The sequence below is a fragment of the Oxyura jamaicensis genome, chromosome 6, assembly GCF_011077185.1.
Source record: "Oxyura jamaicensis isolate SHBP4307 breed ruddy duck chromosome 6, BPBGC_Ojam_1.0, whole genome shotgun sequence".
Lineage (NCBI taxonomy): Eukaryota > Metazoa > Chordata > Aves > Anseriformes > Anatidae > Oxyura > Oxyura jamaicensis.
In genome coordinates, this window is record NC_048898.1 from 27,921,725 (window position 1) to 27,940,340 (window position 18,616).

General features: G+C 39.9%; 1 long non-coding RNA gene across 1 annotated transcript in view; it reads left to right on the forward strand.

Annotated features, from left to right (window-relative positions):
- Positions 1 to 18,616, forward strand: part of LOC118169048 — a 47,467-nt gene that overhangs the window by 20,980 nt on the left and 7,871 nt on the right. The window contains exon 5 of the long non-coding RNA XR_004751900.1: positions 18,109 to 18,171. This is a non-coding gene — a long non-coding RNA (uncharacterized LOC118169048). The remainder of the gene's footprint in view (positions 1 to 18,108; positions 18,172 to 18,616) is intronic.

The following is an 18,616-nucleotide window of genomic DNA, read 5'->3' on the forward strand; positions in this document are numbered from 1 at the left end:
AAGACTACTGCAGGGGTTAACATAAAAATTCTACTTTCTCAGAAGAAGCACACTATAACAATCATCCTTGAAAGGGGAGAATTATATTTTTCTACAAGTGAATAAGTCAAAAAGATCACTATGAATATATCTGCACCCTGAAAGGACCCACTGATGCTCTTGCACATAGTAATATATACTAGCTGCTGAACAAGGGGGGAAACAGATGGTATATTATGACTAATTTATACAGTGGGAATAAAACACAGGTAATGATACACCTATTAACAGAGAGCACTGTTGAGGAATTTCCTGAAAATGTGGAATTAAATGTACAGTACTATGTGCTCATCCTAAACTGATTTCTGTGCCTCATTGCTGAGTGAGGAGGAGAGGAAGGCTGATGGGACTGACGAGAAAGGGAAATGATTAATCCAGTGCAGGTGTTGCTCTGGGACGAACCCTCCCTGTCCCTGTGCAATCACTCACGGTGCTCTTGAGTCCTTCTCAGAGACAGGGAGGATGGAACACCTTGGCCATGATCATGTCCTGTGTTTCATCTTCAGGGAAGGCAGCCCCATGTCTTGTGGGCAGTGCCTTGGAATTCCCATTGCTACAGGGTAGGGTAGGATTTCTGGGGAAAAACAAAACCAAACAGCTGTATTTATGTGTGTACATATATATGTATATATGTATATATATATATAAAAGTATAACATAATGGCACTGCCAGGTATCCACTTCCATGAGGTGGATGTGCTTGAAAGAAAGAAAACTTTACAGGGCTCTTCATCTGGTGTGCTACATGGCAGAATAACATCCTTCAGTCTGTCAAATTTTTGCCTTCAAAAGGCTGTGAAATTCAAAGAAATGTGTTCTTTATATATTATTCAGTGTAGCTTTCCAATTGTGTGCCTTGTAAATAGTATTTCTAAAGGTTTTGAAATGATGAGAAGATGGGCTGGCCAATTTTCATTAGAATACATTAGAATTTTCTGCAGAACTCAGAATAATACTCCAGTGGTATGGAAAAACAGCGAGTGGCTGAGGAACACAATCACCCAGTTTTTCTAAGTGTGTGGCTACAGGAAAAGACCCCTCAGTCAGTGAAATGTAGCCTGAGAGGCAATTCTGAGTACATTAGCTATGTGACTCCCAATTTTGTATGTAAATTGGCTTCCCACACCCTCTCGGTATTAGTGCTTCAGTGACAAGCAAAGAATGTGACTCTGTTTTCAGCTTTTTATCTGATGATGAGTCTCTGTGCTCCCTGCTCCCAGACTTGTCACTGCTGTGGTGAGATCGATAGCACCGTAAGTGCTCCAAGTCAGGAAATGTTTAACATATATTCATTATAATTCCTCATTTTCTCCATTAGTATTTTTAAAGTAGCTCCCTAAGGGTTTGGATTCCCCTTAGGGTTAAAGCTAGTCTTCATGGACTTTTTTTTCCTTTTTTTTTTTTCAGTAAATTGTGGGAATATTTGCTTAACATTTACTGTCTGGGGAAGTGCAGGGGGTGGAGCAGAGGATTATTGCTTTTCTCCAATTCTATTGATCTTGGGGACTGCGAGGAGACATCCCTCATTACCCTTCAACAAACTGACCAAGAAGATTTTAGGTTGAAGAGATGGGACTGGTTCCACCACAAAAATTCTGGACGTAGATATCTATCTTTGGATCCAGAAAAAAAAAAAAAAAAAAAAAAAAAGGGATCCAGAAAATAAAACCCCGAGCACCAGGACTGTGTATCTTACTGAAGTCTGAGAAAAATTAATATCGATAATTACAAAGAGGTTGTATGGGAGAGGAGTAAATGCCAGAAAATGAAAAAAGTAATTGAGGTAGAACAGATAATAACTCTGGCTTGAGAGCAGGTAAATATCCCCTTGCCCTGAGAATGTTTAGGTTGGAGATTAGATTTTTCTTAATGATTAAAAAACAGGTTTGCAAGTGGTTTTGTAATGGGAGTAGCGAGAGCAAATGACCCAACAGATGTTGAAATGGCTAATAATGAATTTACAATGGGAAGATTATGGTATTTCTCTTGCAAGTGCAGCCATCTTAGGCTCAGGGGTCCAAAAGAGCCCTTTCACTCCTACGTTTCCATCAGCTTTCAGCCTTTGGATTTCATGTAAACATCAGAAACAAAGGTGTGTGCTGGAGGAGGCAGATGCCAAATTTTGGTATTGTGGTATTTACAGAGTTAAGGTTCTGTCACAAACTGGCAGCTGCCCTACAGAAAAAGGAGAAAGAAGGAAAACTTTTTGACTCTTTTTTTTTTTTTTTTTTTTTTCTCTCTCCCCAGAAGTACCAATGCAAGAAGCTTAATTGATACTAAAACAATTTCTAACTTCCTGCATTTATTTTTTTGTTCCCTCAGCTGCCATTGCCCTCCAATACAAATGATCTAGCCCCAGAAACCCTGCTGTTAACCAGCACAACATTCATGCAGGATGAAAATAGATCTAAGAAGAGTGACACGTTCAGGTGTAAGTTCAGTGTTTCTTTTAATAGTGCTCAAGAGTCTGTAGAAAGAAGCTCCATTGAAAGGGGTGCCTTAATATCTCTGGCTGCTGTATTGATTGTATGGGCTTGCAGACAACCGTGGCTTCAGGATAAAAAAATAAGATTTTATTGTGTTTAGAAAGAGGCTCCTTTAGGATGGAGCGAGGCGCCCTCCCTGCTCCCCCTGTGTGTTGTCATGAGACGTGATGCAGTGTACGGATACAAGCACGTACACCACCAAGTGGATGAAGTAGCCCCCCCTTAGATTCACACACCTTGGGACTGATCCTGAGCAACAAAATCCTGTTTTGCTCTAACTGCCTCTTTGGACTATGCACTGCTTTTCGGTGTGTGCTATTTATAATAAAAATGAGTAAGGAATTTGTGGAAATGGAACTGACAACCAGCCTTCTCTCAGAATCAGGAAACAGCATCCTATCACAGCAGGTACACCCTTCTGAGAGCATATCGGGACTTCAAACACCGATATTATCTTCTGTATTGAGCTTTCCCATTGCTGTGGGGAAAGGAATACAAATTCTTTGTAGTTTCAACATTAAATACTACAAAAATGCCTGATAAGAACCAAGCAGAGAAACTATTCAGTGGAACTAAGCCTGTCATGGACTGTAGATAGTGTTAATAATGCATATTAGGTTGTTCTCTCGTCTCTGCCATCTTTTTATTTTGATGGCTATCAACAAATTCCTACTACTTCATTGTGTCCTATAGTGAATTCCATTCAGTTTATTGCCTCTGATGTAATAAGGTGGCTCGAAATACCTCTGTATTTCAAGTTTGAGATTATGAATGTATAAAAAATGAACTCCTCTTAACTTTTTTTCCTTCTTCAGTTCCTTCTGGTGCTGGGGATGAGAGCAGACAGATGCTGAGCTGGAGGTGATACAGGACCTATTTCCCAATGAATGTTTTATCTTGCAAACCAAAGGGGCTTTGGGCAACTGAGGTTTGGGTATCACAGGTTATGGAGGGTTGCTCAGATTGAGCAGTGCCCACGTCTGTGGCCACACTTTGCCAGAAACACACTTGATTTCAGAAAAGCCCAAAGCTGTTGCTACAACTCAGGAACTAGTATGTTGGTTAACAGCTGCTCTGACGTGTCATGCAAAGACAGCCTTGAATTAGACAAATCTGAAGAACTTAGGGCTGTAAACCTGCAGGAGGCTGCTTAGGATAACAAGTAAATCCGGATTTAAATGTTTAAACTTTTAAGTATCTGAACTCTAGTGCATAAATTTGAAGCCCTGGAAATATGTTTGTCAGTTCGGGTATGAAGTAAGGTAATGCAGTTATACCATAGCGTTTCCTTTGCACCTTCAATGCAGTATATTACTTCTGTCAAAATCAGTTTCTGTGCCTTTTAATGTGTTTGTTTAATTGTCTCAGCCATTGGTGCAAGGTCGTATACAATAGGTGTCCTCACTCAGAAGGGGTCAGTATGGAAGGTCAGTGTTCTTCTGGTTTCTGCGTAATACTCAAAAAATGCTTAAAAAAGAAAAGCCTGTAGCATTTAGTAAAATATATGGTTTTAACTTTGTGATAGCAGGAGTACCTCAAGCTTGCTTAGAAAATGCTGAGGGCGTATCTGCAGAAGTATTACCATAGATGCATCTTTGTGTTTCATACGTAGGCAGTTGCCACTGGAGACAACTAGCTACGATAGTGCTCTTCATTGGGAACACAATGTGTGGACGAATCCTTAGTTTGTCTTCTGTCCTCTTGTGCATGCAGTGGACTTAAATGAGAATGAGCTGATCTGGCTGGGGCTAAGAGCAGCAGCACAGTCACAAGGGTAATTCCGCTCCAGAAGTTGACATTGCTGTTTAGCTTCAAGTTTGCCCTCAAATTTTCACATTTCCTAGTGAGTGAGTAAAAGAGCAGTGTATGCTTAAATTGTTATCTATCGGGGCTTTTTACCAGGGGCTTTAATGCTGTTGTAAGGTTTGAAACAGAGAGAGGATTTGTCACCCCATAGTGCAGTCAGATAAATGCAAGGACTGAAAAAGCCCAATCCCGTCTGGTCTAATAAAATGCTGCTTTGTCTGGAAGAAGGTGTAAAATCACTTCCTATTTATCCACATGCCTGCTGAGACTAAAATTAACTTAAAGAGGTGCTTAATGGCACCTACTAAGCCATCAGATTAATTAAACAGCCTTATAACGTGTACTTTCTGGGAAAGCACATATTCCTTTGTCTGCCGTGAACACTTATTACACTGTTCAAGGGATATATAATAATAACTTTCGTGCCACTATTGACTTTCAAATTTATTTTTTATTTTTTAGAAACAGCCCCCAGAGCGTTCTTGGCTATGCATATATCTATGCATATGAACGTATATCTTTTCACAAAACTAGAGCTGGCAAAAGAGCTCCTGCCTTCAGACACTGACATCTGAGGAAGCCAGGAAGTGCCCATTACTTCAGCCATTGCAAATTTCATCCTAAATTTTGTCTCTTTTTAAGGGACTTGCAGGGATAAAGTAATAGAGGGGGAAAAGGCTGGCTTATGGAGGAAATAATGAGGAGTATATTTACAACAATTTAAGGAAGGAGAAAAAAAGATCTAACCACATGCAATGATGAAAAGTGCTTAAAGCAATCATTGAAAATTAATACTAATTATTTGCTTAACATTTCATTTCTTTTGGTATGAAATTTCCTGACAATTTCACAGATACTAAGGAGTGCAATCTATTGATGCAGAGTAGAAGTGCTGTTCTGCGGGCACACGAGAGGAGCAGAGAACAATAGCCAGGTCTCACAATTCACAGTCCCGTATTTACATTAACACTCTCTTTCTTCTTGCCGTAGTGAAATTGGTGCTGCTCTAAATGCATGAGAAAAATTTGATTTGTAGCAGGAAGGGAAAGCTCAGCAGAGTATTGTGCCAACATGGATGGACCAGGTAACAGTCTGCGTTATTACAGGAACGTTTTCAGGGATCTGGTTTCCCCATTTAAAAGACAGATTTCAAATGGAACCAGCAAACTTCCTTTCTGTAAGGATATTAATTTACTTTCTCTATTTAAATATGTATTTGTGAAATCTATATATATTTCAAAACTTATTTTCTTTTATGGTAAGGATAATATGCATACTTATGTTTTCAGACTTTTTGTAGTATGAAACCCCTCGGTGCTTCCTTTGAGCCATTTCAGTGATGCTCCTGCCTGTAGATGTGACTGACAGAAGCCTGAGTGGTGCATATACCTTTTGTCTGTGGTCACAGCTCTTCTAGCAATTTTCATTTTTTTTTAATTTTCTTTTTTTTTTTTCTTTGAAAATTATTTGCAACTAATGTGTTATTTTTTCACTCTGTTCTTAAGTGTACCATAATTTCCTTTGCCAGTAGTTTGACTAAAGACTGTAGGATGGGACCCCATACTTCCATCCTCTCATCCATGAACCAGTAGTCTATTCCTATCAAAGAGCACCACAGTCTCATGTTGTTGATCTGAATTCAAAAAGGAAGTCCAGGCTAGCTTAAGAAATGCAGAATCACAAAGTGAGAAGGTCCAGTGCTGTCCATCTGCATGGGCACAATCATTGTCATTAAAAGATGATTCCAAGTCAGTATCAGATTACAAAAAGAAAACTTCAGCCAAAACAAGCATACTCAGATGCTTGGTGGTGCCAACATAAGCACCTCATTTCAGAAGTGGTGCCATGCCTTCCTAGAGATAACACAGACATCCCTACAAATGCTTGGAATTCAGTCCCTGGAGCATGGCTGAAGTCTTCTGGGTAAAGGAAACAGCAAGTCTGATCAAAGAAAGAAAACAGAAGAAATGCCCACTGCTGATGAGAATTACTGAAAGCAAAGCCCCGGATCTCATGCAGGTGGCATGCTGAATTAGTGACCAGATTTTCATCAAAAGGATTCGGATCATTTTGAAGTGGGATATAGGAACATGTGCTTGGGTTGAAATAACCACCTAAAGCTTTGTATTAAATAACTGCTCAGCTGCAATTACTCAGCCAGTCCTGCCCACCCTACACTCAGTTGGATCCCCAAAAGTGGGGCATTGGGAACTCACTGAAAAATACATTTTTCTGTGTACATTTAAAAAAAATATTAACTTTTTAGTTATGATGAACGGTTGAATTCACGCTAATTGTCTGTTACACTGTAACTTGCATTTACAGATTCCCACTGCGATACAAAAGCTGGAAGTATTTTTCCTTCAGCTGGTTAATGTATTCAGAGTTTTTTTAACTACGGCTGGAAGTGATGAAAACATGCCATTTTTTCTGACATGTATTCTCAACCAAGAACTTTTTACTTGTCTTTTGCGAGTACAATAGACTGTCTATAATAATATCTCAGCTCTAGCAGTGATATTTTTGAAGCAGATGCTCATGTTAGTCATCAATTCTTGCTCATATTAGTAATCCTTAGATATACCAAGATCTCATTGAAGGCACTGAGATTTTTCATGGCATAGGTGCTCTGACATGAACTGGAGCTGCATTATCCAGTCCTTTGTGTTGAGATCTGTGCCCAAGGCAGAAATAAAAAGCTCCCCAGGAATGTAGCAAAAGGAAATTGCAAAATTTATCTAAAGCATATTTTGTAGGTAGCATTCATGGTGCATTTGGGAATGACTGCCACATGAACTCAAGCTTCTCTGGGCTTTGACACAGTCAAAGACATTTGTTCTGGGGCATGAATGTATTTTTTTTTTCCTTAACAGGAAATAGATTCTTGCTCTTGTTTTTGTGTTTGCTTTGTTTAAATTCAAATGGGAAAAAAAACAACAACAAAGAACTCAGAAATTTCTGTTCACTGTGTGATTTAAAAAACACACCATGCCTTATGATTGTGTACCTGTTCATAGGGTTAACTGCAGAACTTAGATATTTTAGAAATGATGCCATATTCAGATCACTATATTGGCATTGTGGATGAGTAAAATATAAAAAGCTGTAGAGGCATGGCTGTGTATACTAGCATACAAGATGTTTGATGTCTAGAATCAAAACACGGTTGTAGTGCTCAGTATCCTTGCCCCTAAGTTTTAGAGCCCCCACTGTGGTGCTCAGGTGGGCTGTCCCCATGCCTTGCAGATGCTGCTGAGTTCCAGCCACCCCAGGACCCCGTTCAGCAGACGGTGCTGAGCAGTGTTCGACGCTGAGCTCCGGCAGCACAGCCCTCCATCCAAATCCACACTGCAACATTGGTACGCCCGCTGAAAGTGGCCCAGGTATGTGAATTCTGTTTGTGATATGCTTTGAATTGCCTCAGGAAGAAAAGGTACTGCTGCAGCAGATACGACTGTTTTGGAGATCTTTTTCTGGCCCGTGTAGCTTCAGGACAGTTGTCGTGGTTACGGCTGTTAGCTGCTTAGCCTGTGTGCTTTCAATGGTTTGCCTTGCTTGCTGTGACGTACGTGGAAGGGAAGTAGCTTGGTGTCTGTGTGGTAAACTGATTATTTCAGGTATTGTCATTTGATCTTTCTCCTGTGAGCACAGATTTAGATATCTACAGAAACAGCAGTGACAAATTATTTTCTGGGAGCGTTCATCTTCTAGCCGAGACCACAGTGAAATCATTCAAGGCATTTAAAAATAGTTATTTTTGCTTTTTAGAAAGTAAGCTGACATAGTGGAGAAGGTTCACTGCAGGGCTGCAAAACTGATTTGAGATTTGGAAAATTTACCAGGTATTTAGAGATTTAATTAGTTCACTCTTTTTAGAAAGAAAATAAGAAAGCGATATGATCAGCCTACAGATACTTATTCTGTCATTTCTGGTGACATGCAGCTTCTTTCTCTCTCCCACAAAAGCATAATAACATCAGCCAGACTACTCAGTGCGTAAAAATAAGAACTATTTTTCTACTCAGAGAACTGGCCAAAAAATAGATAGGTAACTGGCCAAAAGAAAAAAAAAAAGATAGGTAACTGGCCAAAAAAAAATAGATAGGTAACTGGCCAAAAGCAGGATGGATACTTGAAATCTTTAAATCAAGACCATTGACTTCCTAGAAGGAGGCACTTAGCTCAACCAAAGCTTGATCTGGGTTTAATGGAATTCACCACCAAGGGTATCCAAAAGATCAGTCTGAAGGCAGAGGTATGATGAGAGTGATTCCTTCTGCCCTTGTAATCTGTGAATGTGTATAAGGGAGACAGATAGGTGGTAGAGAACAGAGTTATGTGGAACAGTCCCCATTTCACAGTCTACTAAAGACTTCAGGGCCAAAGTGAATTCCATAATAAAGGCAATTAAACCTTGCTGGCTATCTTTTCAGGATAGGCTTTTGAATTAATCATGCAGAGATCATTATTAATACCACTCAGGCATAGCAGAACACGTAAAATGAGCTCTAAACCACCTCTGACAAAAATGGATGGCGAGTCTCATCCTTCTCCTTTGTCAATTAGAAAGTGTTACTTTTTGTTTGTTAAGCTGTGTAGTTTTTTTTTTTTTTTTTTTTTTTTTTTTTAATTTAGTGGCTACTTTAGAAATACAAGGCCCATTCCTACACATCTAAAATATTTTACTGGAGTTTTTTAGTGTACAAATAGAAGTGACTTGAGAATGTATCAATGTAGCTATACCCTTCTTTTAGCTAAAATAAATAAATAAAATAGTATCACTAAGTTCATATTTTGTTTACTTCAGAAAAGTAAATAAATACTGGAGTGAGATACATGTATGACAATTTGCAGGCAAGAAGACAACAAATTATAATAATTATGGAAATATGCTGCATTGAATGGGTAGTTATAATATGGCTGCACTAGAACAGCATTTAATACGAGTGATAAAAAAGGAAACGGATTTTACTTGTTTTGAAATATGAATATTGCAATTTTATTTATGGAGCTGCCATGCACCATTCCGTACAGTTTACAAAATACTTGATGAATACAGATGTTCTCTTAAACATTTCAGCTTCTCTTTGCTTCTGGTTCCATTTTATATTTTTAGATCCCTAGATAGCCCCCTTTCCTCCACCTTTTCTCCCTAATTACAAAGCAGACAATGTCTGAAGCTTTGCTCTTAGTGCAGGACCTGCAGTAGCAGAGGTTGAGTCTTCTGCAGGGGATGATCCCTCTGCTGTGTCTCCACAAGGAACGTGCTGCCAATTATTTTTAGGGAAGAGGTGACTTACAGTAAACAGATCTCTTTTAATGGTGGCATACTTAGCTAAGGAGAGTGAAATAATAAATCTTATAGAATGAGGGAACTGACTGAATTAGTGAAGTAGAAATCAATCCCGCCAGGTACTAAGAAATTTGGTGACAAAATGAAAATCTCCAAACCCTGGAAGGTTTAATCCATCTCTTGAAAAATGCTGTTTTGCATTTTTAGAGCATTTCATGTCTTCAAGATACAGAGCAGATGTTTCTTAATTCTCCTAATGGTTCTGTGGAGCAGGTGAGCATTATCTCAGCTTTACAGATGGGCAGAGGAGTAGAAGGAGGTGCAGTGATTTGGCTCAGACAATGGTGTGAATGAATGTCAGAACCAGGAATAGGATCAAGAAGCGCCTGGTAGTGCATGCCCATGCTGAAACCACTCAACCACGCTGCACCCGACATAAGAAATGGAAATTAATTTTTAATATTCCTGTTTCTAAAGGAAGATTTTGGATTTTAGAAAAATTAAATATTTATTTCATTATGTATGACTTCATAGGCCTCTAATTTATACCAAATAGATTTATTGGCTTTGTTTCCCCCGTTATAATTATATAGTCCTTGTTGATCTAATGGGCTTGTCATTTTTAGTAATGTACCCATCTGCCCAAAGAAACAGCATCATTTGCCTGTTATGTAGTTAGGAACAGAGTAGAACAGTATACACACAAAGATTACACTTCAGTATTAAAATGAAGGGGTTTTCCTTCTCCCAAATGCACATTAAATATACTAAATTAATTTGCAACTACTTTAGTTTTCTAAGCAAATTTAATTCTCTGATGTGTATCAGGCTGGCAGCATTGCAGTCCTCTATTTACTTAAAATATTGAATATTTAAAGTGCTGATGTACAGCAGTGACACCAGCAAATTGCAGAGACAAACCCTAGTCAGTCTGAGTGTAGCAGGAGAAAGAAAGTACCCACTGCCTCTGAATGGCTGGCCTTTCAGACCAAATTTCAGGGTATCATGTTTGATAGAGAGGATATAAAGGCCTAAGATAACCACAAGTAAAACAGGTTTTTCCTTAGTCCCAGCAATGTCCTTTTGCTTCAGAAACTCATGAATTACTTTACAGCTGATAATATGATACTGGAGCCTCTGCAGCCGTGGCATCACTGGAAACCTAAGTTGAATTTTCCAGTCTTTTTGTCTAGTCAGCATCAAACTTAATTTCCTTCCCTGACTTGATTTTCTGTCAAGATGTCCCTTCCCAGAGCCACATGACTCTTAGTCTGCCTGTGCAGAAATGCATCTCAGTCTCCTTGCTCAACAAATCTAAGACTTGTTTCACAGGTCAGCCTTGGATGCCTCCCATTTCTTCTGGGTGAAAACTGGGTTAAACCGCACCTTCTTTTTTATAAATAATGAGGAAACTGAGAAAACTGTGACATGCACGTTGGACATAAAAACCCTAAAACCCTGACGTTTTCCACAAATCAACATTGCATTTGCAGAATTAAAAAAACAAACAAACAAAAAAAAAAGCATATTATATGTTTAATTCCTGCCCAATTATGCTCATAATAAATATGGGGAGTCTTACATGTGCATTCAGTGAGACAGAAAAAAGGAGGGCACTGCTGGATGTTATTAAATAAATGTCCTTTAAAGGTTAAGTACGAATGAAAGGGTGTAGCATTTTGTTCAATTACATTACCGTTTTAAAGACAGCATTACTGTTACAGTATTAAATAGTATCTTAGACAAAAACAAGGATCAAGGCAGGGGGAAACAATGGCACTCAAGAATCTGGACTCTGTGTGAGTATAGGAAAAAAGACAATTCAACAGAAAGGTTGAACAGGCCAGACTGTGAATAGACATATTAGTTCGGATCCTGCTTTTGCTGCTGCTTTCTCTTTGAGTCCTGAATCAGAAAACTAGTCCGTGTCTATGCTCATCCCCTGTTCTTGCTCTCCAAATTTGTGCTTGCAAGGATCAGAACTAGGAGAAGATCAGGTTTGAGACCAGCTAAGGAACCTAAAGGTGCACAAGCCCATGGAACCTGATGAGATGCGTCCACAGGTCCTGGGGGAACTGGCAGATGTCCATCTGTGGCTAAGCAACTGTCCAGCATAGTTGAGAAGTCGTGGCAGTCCGGTGAAGTTCCCACTGACTGGAAGAGGGAAAACTCAATCACCATTTTTAAAAAGGGAAAAAGGGGAGACAGGGAACTACAGGCCAGTCAGTCTCAGCTCTGTGCCTGGCAAGATCATGGAGCAGATCCTCCTGGAAATTATGCTAAAGCACATGGAAAATAAGGAGATTGGTGACAGCCAACATGGTTTTATGAAGAGCAGATCGTGCCTGACAAATCTGGTGGCCTTCTATGTTGGGGTTATAGCATTGGTGGACAGGGGAAGAGCAACAGACATCATCTACCTGGACTTGCGCAAAGAATTTGATACTGTCACCCATGATATCTTCGTCCTGAAATTAGAGAGACATGAATTTGATGCACGGACCACTCAATGGGTAAGGAATTAGCTGGATGGTTGCACTCAAAGAATTGTGGCCAACAGCTCAATGTCCAAATGGAGATCAGTAACCAGTGATGTTCCTCAGTGGTCAGTATTGGGACTGGCACTGTTTAACATCTTTGTTAGTGACATGGGCAGTGGGATTGAGTGCACCCTCAGCAAGTTTGCCAATGACACCAAGGTGTGTGGTGCAGTCAACATGCTGGAGGGAAGGGATGCCATCCAGAGGAACCTGGACAGGCCTGAGAGCTGGGCCTGTGTGAACCTCATGAGATTCAATAAGTGCAAGGTCCTGCATCTGGGCCAGGACAATCCCAAGCACAAATACAGGGTGGGCAGAGAATGGATTGAGAGCAGCCCTGAGAGGAAGGACTTGGGGGTGTTGCTTGACGAGAAGCTCAACATGAGCGTTTGCAGCCCAGAAAGCCAACCATATCCTGGGCTTCATCAAAAGCAGCATGGCCAGCAGGTTGAGGAGGTGATTGTCCCTTTCTGCTCTGCTCTTGAGACCCCACCTAAAGTCCTGTGTTCAACTGTGCAGCCCCCAGCACAAGAAGGACGTGGCTGTATTACAGAAGGTCTAGAGGAGGGCCATGAAGATGATCAGAGGGCGGGAGCACCTCTCCTGTGAAGAGTGGTTGTTCAGCCTGGAGAAGAGAAGGTTCCTGGGATACCTACAGCAGCCTTCCAGTGCCTAAAGGGGGCCTACAGAAAAGCTGGGGAGGGACTCTTTTTCAGGGGGTGCAGTGATAGGACAAGGAGTAAAGGTTTTAAACTAAAAGAGGGTAAATTTAGATTACATATTAGGAAGAAAATCTTTACTGTTAAGGTGGTGAGGCACTGGCACAGGCTGCCCAGAGAAGCTGTTGCTGCCCCATCCCTGGAAGTGTTTAAGGCCAGGCTGGATGGGGCTTTGAGCAACCTGGTGTGGTGGGAGGTGTCCCAGCTCATGGCAGGGGGTTGGAACTGGGTCATTTTTAAGGTCCCTTCCAACCCAAACCATTCTGTGATTCTATCAAGGGCAGAGCTTCTCATCTCTTCTCTCCCTTCCATGTGCTTTGTAACTCCAGGCATCCCATGCACACTCATGAGAAAGAATTTGGCAAGTATTCTACCAGAAAGGGAAGAACTTAAAAGGGAGGTAAGGCATGCAGATTGCAGAGAGCCACCTGTCAAGAATAAGCAGTGTGCAGACAGATCAACGACACTATTTAATGGTGCAATAAATGCAACTTACTCTTCACCACAGAGCTTACTGTGGACAAGATTCCTGCTAAAGGAGCAAATGGTAAGGATAAGGTAGTTCCCTTTTTCTTCAGCTATTAGGGAAAAGGGGGGGGTGACAGAAAAAGCAAAAAGACTGGAGAAAGGTAAGTGTTTATGGTAGTCAATATTTCCTCACTTCTCGTGATCCATTTCTCTTATAACAGCAAATGTATTTTTTTATACTATATTTTAAAGACCATCTTACTGTAACTGGTTTGGCAATCACATCGTTCTCATTTATAGTGCAGTTTGTTTGACAGTAATTCAGGGGACTGACAGCTGGTTAATTTGTTTTTCCCATAATAAATATATCTAAGACAAGATAGGTCTTCCTAAATAATCTGGTAGATGTTTTGTACAGAATTCTAAAAAGGGAGATATGCAGCACCATTACTGTTTGAATAATATTGTTCTTTAGTTTTATATCATTTTCACTTTTAAGATGAGGGTTTTCTTCCTCCTCTGTCAGTTACATCTCTAGCTTTTATCAACATTATTCAACCACTGTGGAATTACAGTTTATGTATATAGGCTATTGACAATTTCTCTTCTTACCAAGTATCAGAATACCTATTACCTGCCTGGCAGAAACAATGCCTATACTATTCCATGTACTATAAAGGGGACATTTCAGGAATTCTTTTCAGTGGTTGCTGCTTTTGCACTGTTGACTGTAGTCATTCACTTTCAGGATAACTTCTTTATTTTTATAAAGAAGGAATTCTGGCACTCCCTGTGTTGTTGATAAGCATAATCTCTATATAAACACACTTTTCCCAACGTTTGGCGTGCTAATGCCTTTCTCAAGTGGGTCTCAAAGCCAAAACCAGCACAATTCGTAGTGATGTAATAGCAAAGGGGTAGTTTGCAATGACCTTCTACAAAACTTGGCCAGAAATCGATGCAAAAAAGGTCCATGAAACATTCTGTCTGTGGTAGAGCAAGAGCCTGTCAGGATGCCTAATGAATCTCTACCTTCCCTGCAATGTCCAAAGGCAGAAGGGAGTGAAAGTGTGGAAAAAGCTATCCTAAAAAGCATTTTTCTTTAGGGGAAAACAAATAAAAACACAGAACAGTCAGCAGATGTTTGCATATTCGTGGGGCTTTGCAGTTTCAATCTGCTCTCTAGGTGCTCTCAATTGGAAATACTTCATGAGTGCAGCCGCTGTGGAGGTGGGTTGAAGGGCAGGGGAGACGGGTTCGTGGGCAGGAAATCAATAGCGGTGCAATTCCTGGGATGAGGCAGCAGATCCTACAGCCACTTACAAGTCCATTATTCACATCAGTTCAGGTGTCTGCGATTTCCAGGGTACTGCCTGCATTATAAAGTCCGTATTCTTCATACCCCCTGCACACCCTCACGCGATGCATTTAATTAAGTACCAAAGCTGCAGAGAAATACTAGTTCCTGATGTTTTTGTAGAGCACCCATGAATTTTTTAACTAGAGGGATATGATACATGATTATAATCTCTTCAAAGCTTAAACGTGCCACCTTCACACGAGAACATTTTGTATACAAATATTAGAAAGCTTTTCTCTAATCACTGAGTAAACATTCCGCTAGAAATAGTTTCAACGTTCTTCACAATGAATCCAGTCAGCTACATCATTTAAATATGCTGGAGGGGCAGGTAATTGAATAAACAAAAGTATAAATTGCACTTGAGCTACTGAGGAAGGAGAAGCTGAACAGATATGTTTGTGTCTACGCTTGTTACTAAAGGATGAAAGGCTGAAGAAAAACTTTAAATTGATACTGAAAAGACATTAGGCTGCAGAATTCTGATGCAAAAATATTCAGCAGAACAAGAAGCCTCAGATGATAGCTAAAGGCACTAAACCAGAAGATTGAAATGTAAAGTTTATTCATGGTGGAGAGATATTTCTTGTTTTCTATTCCAAACAGATTTCTTTCCGATGCTGTAATCTCATGCTACTCTTTATCTCAACCTGTGACTTTGCTTATTCCTTCTTCTAAAAATCACTGCAGCTGGTGGTGCATTTACCTAACCTTTCTGCTAGGATGGCACCAGACAGGGAGCCATCTAATACCTGAACTGGTGAAGTCCCAGTTAAACCACCACCATTCTGAAGAAGGAAAATGAAAGCGAACAGAATGCAATTCCAAAGGTGCTTAAGACCAACGTAACACAGCACTGAGCTGCGTACTCATACAGAGCACACAGTTGGCTTTGGGCATGCTAAATGAAACATATTTTACATCTGGATCAGTGTAAGACAAATTCTCTAGGTTCTTTTGCCTGAACACAAGGCAAAAGTTCCTGTTCCTGTAGTAAGGATTTCATAAAATGTTGTGGCTGTATGTTGTCACTCCTATTCATTTGGTATTCAGCACACAGGTAGTGATTTCACTGTCATCTTTTCACTTAACTATGATGGAATGTTTGGGGTGACAGTTATGGAGTAGAAGCAGCCACAGTTGTTCTCAACACCTTTCCAAGTCCATTTAAAGTTGTTTCTACTCCATAATGAAGCTGTTCCCATGTGCTGGAAAACAGAAGCATAGTATGAACTCAGGCTTTCTCCTTCCTGGGGATGCCCTAGGCTGTGCTTTTACTTGCAGAATATTTGTTAATTGTGGACTATCCTTCCCCCACCCCAGTAAAAAATGAAAAAATAGAAAATTTTGTCTTTTAGGGAAGTATAACAAAAGGTAATATTGCAGGAAAGAAAGATAAAAATTCAAAATTGGGGGCTCTGAATTTATGAAATAGCTCTCTTCAAGATGATTATACAAGAATAGAAATGGAAAAATAACACTGCGGACACGGAGCAGAAAGAAATCATGGAATACTATTTTTTATTGTCATGTCTCTGAGAAACTGCCAAACAGCTTCTTATGATTTATTACATTTATTAGCATTTAGCTATTAAATAGTATTGCAGGTAACATTTACTCATTTTTTTCCTAGACTTGCAATTATCATTTCCAGGTTCAGAGTTTTCAATAATGGGGAAATTCTTATGTCTATGTGAAACCCTTTTTCCTCATCCTTGTGTAGCTGCACATACAGATTTTTGCCTGCCTTTTTTTTTTTTTTTTTAATCTAATGTAATACAGCCCACATAGTACGATACTCGGAAGATAGATGTGGGTGTTATTTTTTTTAATCAGTCTCTCCTTTTTTTTATATATTAATTCTTTTTTAAGGTGGAAAAGAATACAGCTAGGCAGAAGAGATAATTCTCACTCTTTCTACCACTAGTGGTGAAACAAACCAGCTCTATGTGATTGAGAGAACTGACTTTTACCTTTGATAGGTTATAAATAGCAGGCACTGAAATTGTCTAGCAGTTCTCCTGCAAAGAAGAGGTAATTGTGGGGATGAATAAAATATTGGCATTAAAAAAACATTTTGAGTTAAATCTCAAAGTAGCTGATGAAGTGTTTCTGCAGCAGTCCTGTCAGGTCATGCTCTCAATAGTATCTTCTTATACTCGGTTTTGTTTTCTTGTTTTAAGAAGTGGAAAAAAAGAAAAAAGAGAAACCAAACAAAAAAAAGAAAATCCAGGGGTCTGCAGGTCCCCCGACCTGAGGGAGCACCTTCAGCCTCTGGCCAGAGCAAAGCAGCCAGCGCACGCTGAGGAGGAGGGCTCTGAAGTCTGTCAGCTGTGGGACCACACCAGACCAGGTCTGGTTCCTGGGATTTGCTCCAGAGGAGCGGTGGAAGGCGGCCGGAGGTGGGCTAGCTTCTCCAGCTAGAGGAGAAGATCTGGCCCAGATCTGTAGGGTGATGGGGGTTGAGCCTGCCCCATGCCTCCCCCTGTGAGGGGCAAGGGGAGGAGAAAGGGAAGGTGGTCTGGGGACTGTGGATTTCTATGGAGATAGTTGATACCCTTAATGAGGCACTTTTATTTAATTTATTAATATAAACTGTGGTGCGTGTCATGTCAGGTCCAGTATTTCCGGGACAGATAATTTAAAATTTACCAGCAATTCACAACTCTGACATCAGCCAAAACATTTCTGTTTGGATTTTAGTTCTCCAGCTGAATGATGACAGCACAGAAGATTAAAGCTGTTTTTTTTTTTTTTTTACTTCTCTTTAGGATCTCGGCAAAGTGCAGATTTGAAACACAGAAAGAGGTTGACCTTCGTATTAACCTGAATCTCTTTTCCTGTTTCTTCTTCTTGAACATATTTTATTCTCTTTATGCACAGTGGGGCTCTTTTTTTCTTGTGCTAGTCTGTTGAACGAAATGCCAGAAAGATGGAGTGTGCACTTTTACATCAAAGAAATGATGAGACCATAAAAACTCATTTCCCTTGTGACTTCTTAAATTGTTGCTAAGGAATTGAACAAGTCTGTTTGAAACAACGTGTCCCTTTAAATTCTGTTTTCTTATTTGTCTTAAAACACAAAGCCACAGTTTAATGCAGACTCTGATCCAAAGGCCACTGAAGTCAATAAAAAATTCGTGGTGAATATACTGTGGTGAGCTGTAGGTCAGAGTTTTCAAGCATTTTGCTGTGTAAAACCCAGGACAAGCTATTCTAAAAAGAACTGCCTATCCACGGGGCAAGGGGAGAGGCAAAAAAAAAGTCCTGGTTTGTTGTTTTTATCCAGCTACTTTAAAATGTTCCCTTCACATGGACCAGAGCTAAGTCAACTGATCTATTTTATTTATTTATTTATTTATTTATTTATTTATTTATTTATTTATTTTCTGAGCAGAATGCATCTGACAATCTGACAAGAACAAGGAAAGTGAATCAGAAGTTGAATTCAAAAATCTAAGTAAGTGAAAGTATTTACTTCAGTTTCTCTTATACATAAGGGTGATGTGTAGTAGAAGCACAAACAAACTCCGCGATTTAGACTCTGTTGAACGGAAACCTTCCCTAGCTCTGCTTTGGGCAATCACTCTCACTGCTGGGGTGAATGGTTTGTTACTACTGCTTCCAGAAAAGGTTGTAAAAGCCCAATTTAGAAAAGGCGTTTAAACATATTGTGAATTTTATTTCATCTTAACTGGACACAAGTTAAACAAATTGCTAAGTTCTTTGCATACTTAGTAGCAAGTATCTGCTAATGGGCCAGATTCAGATTTCATTGTAGTCTTCTTTCCCCTAAATTCGAGCCTTAATCACATGAATTGTTAAGGGAATTCTTGGGTATAAAATCTAGGAAACACCACTTTGCTCCCAGACCCAGGTCAGTCGTCATCTCTCCGACTCCCATA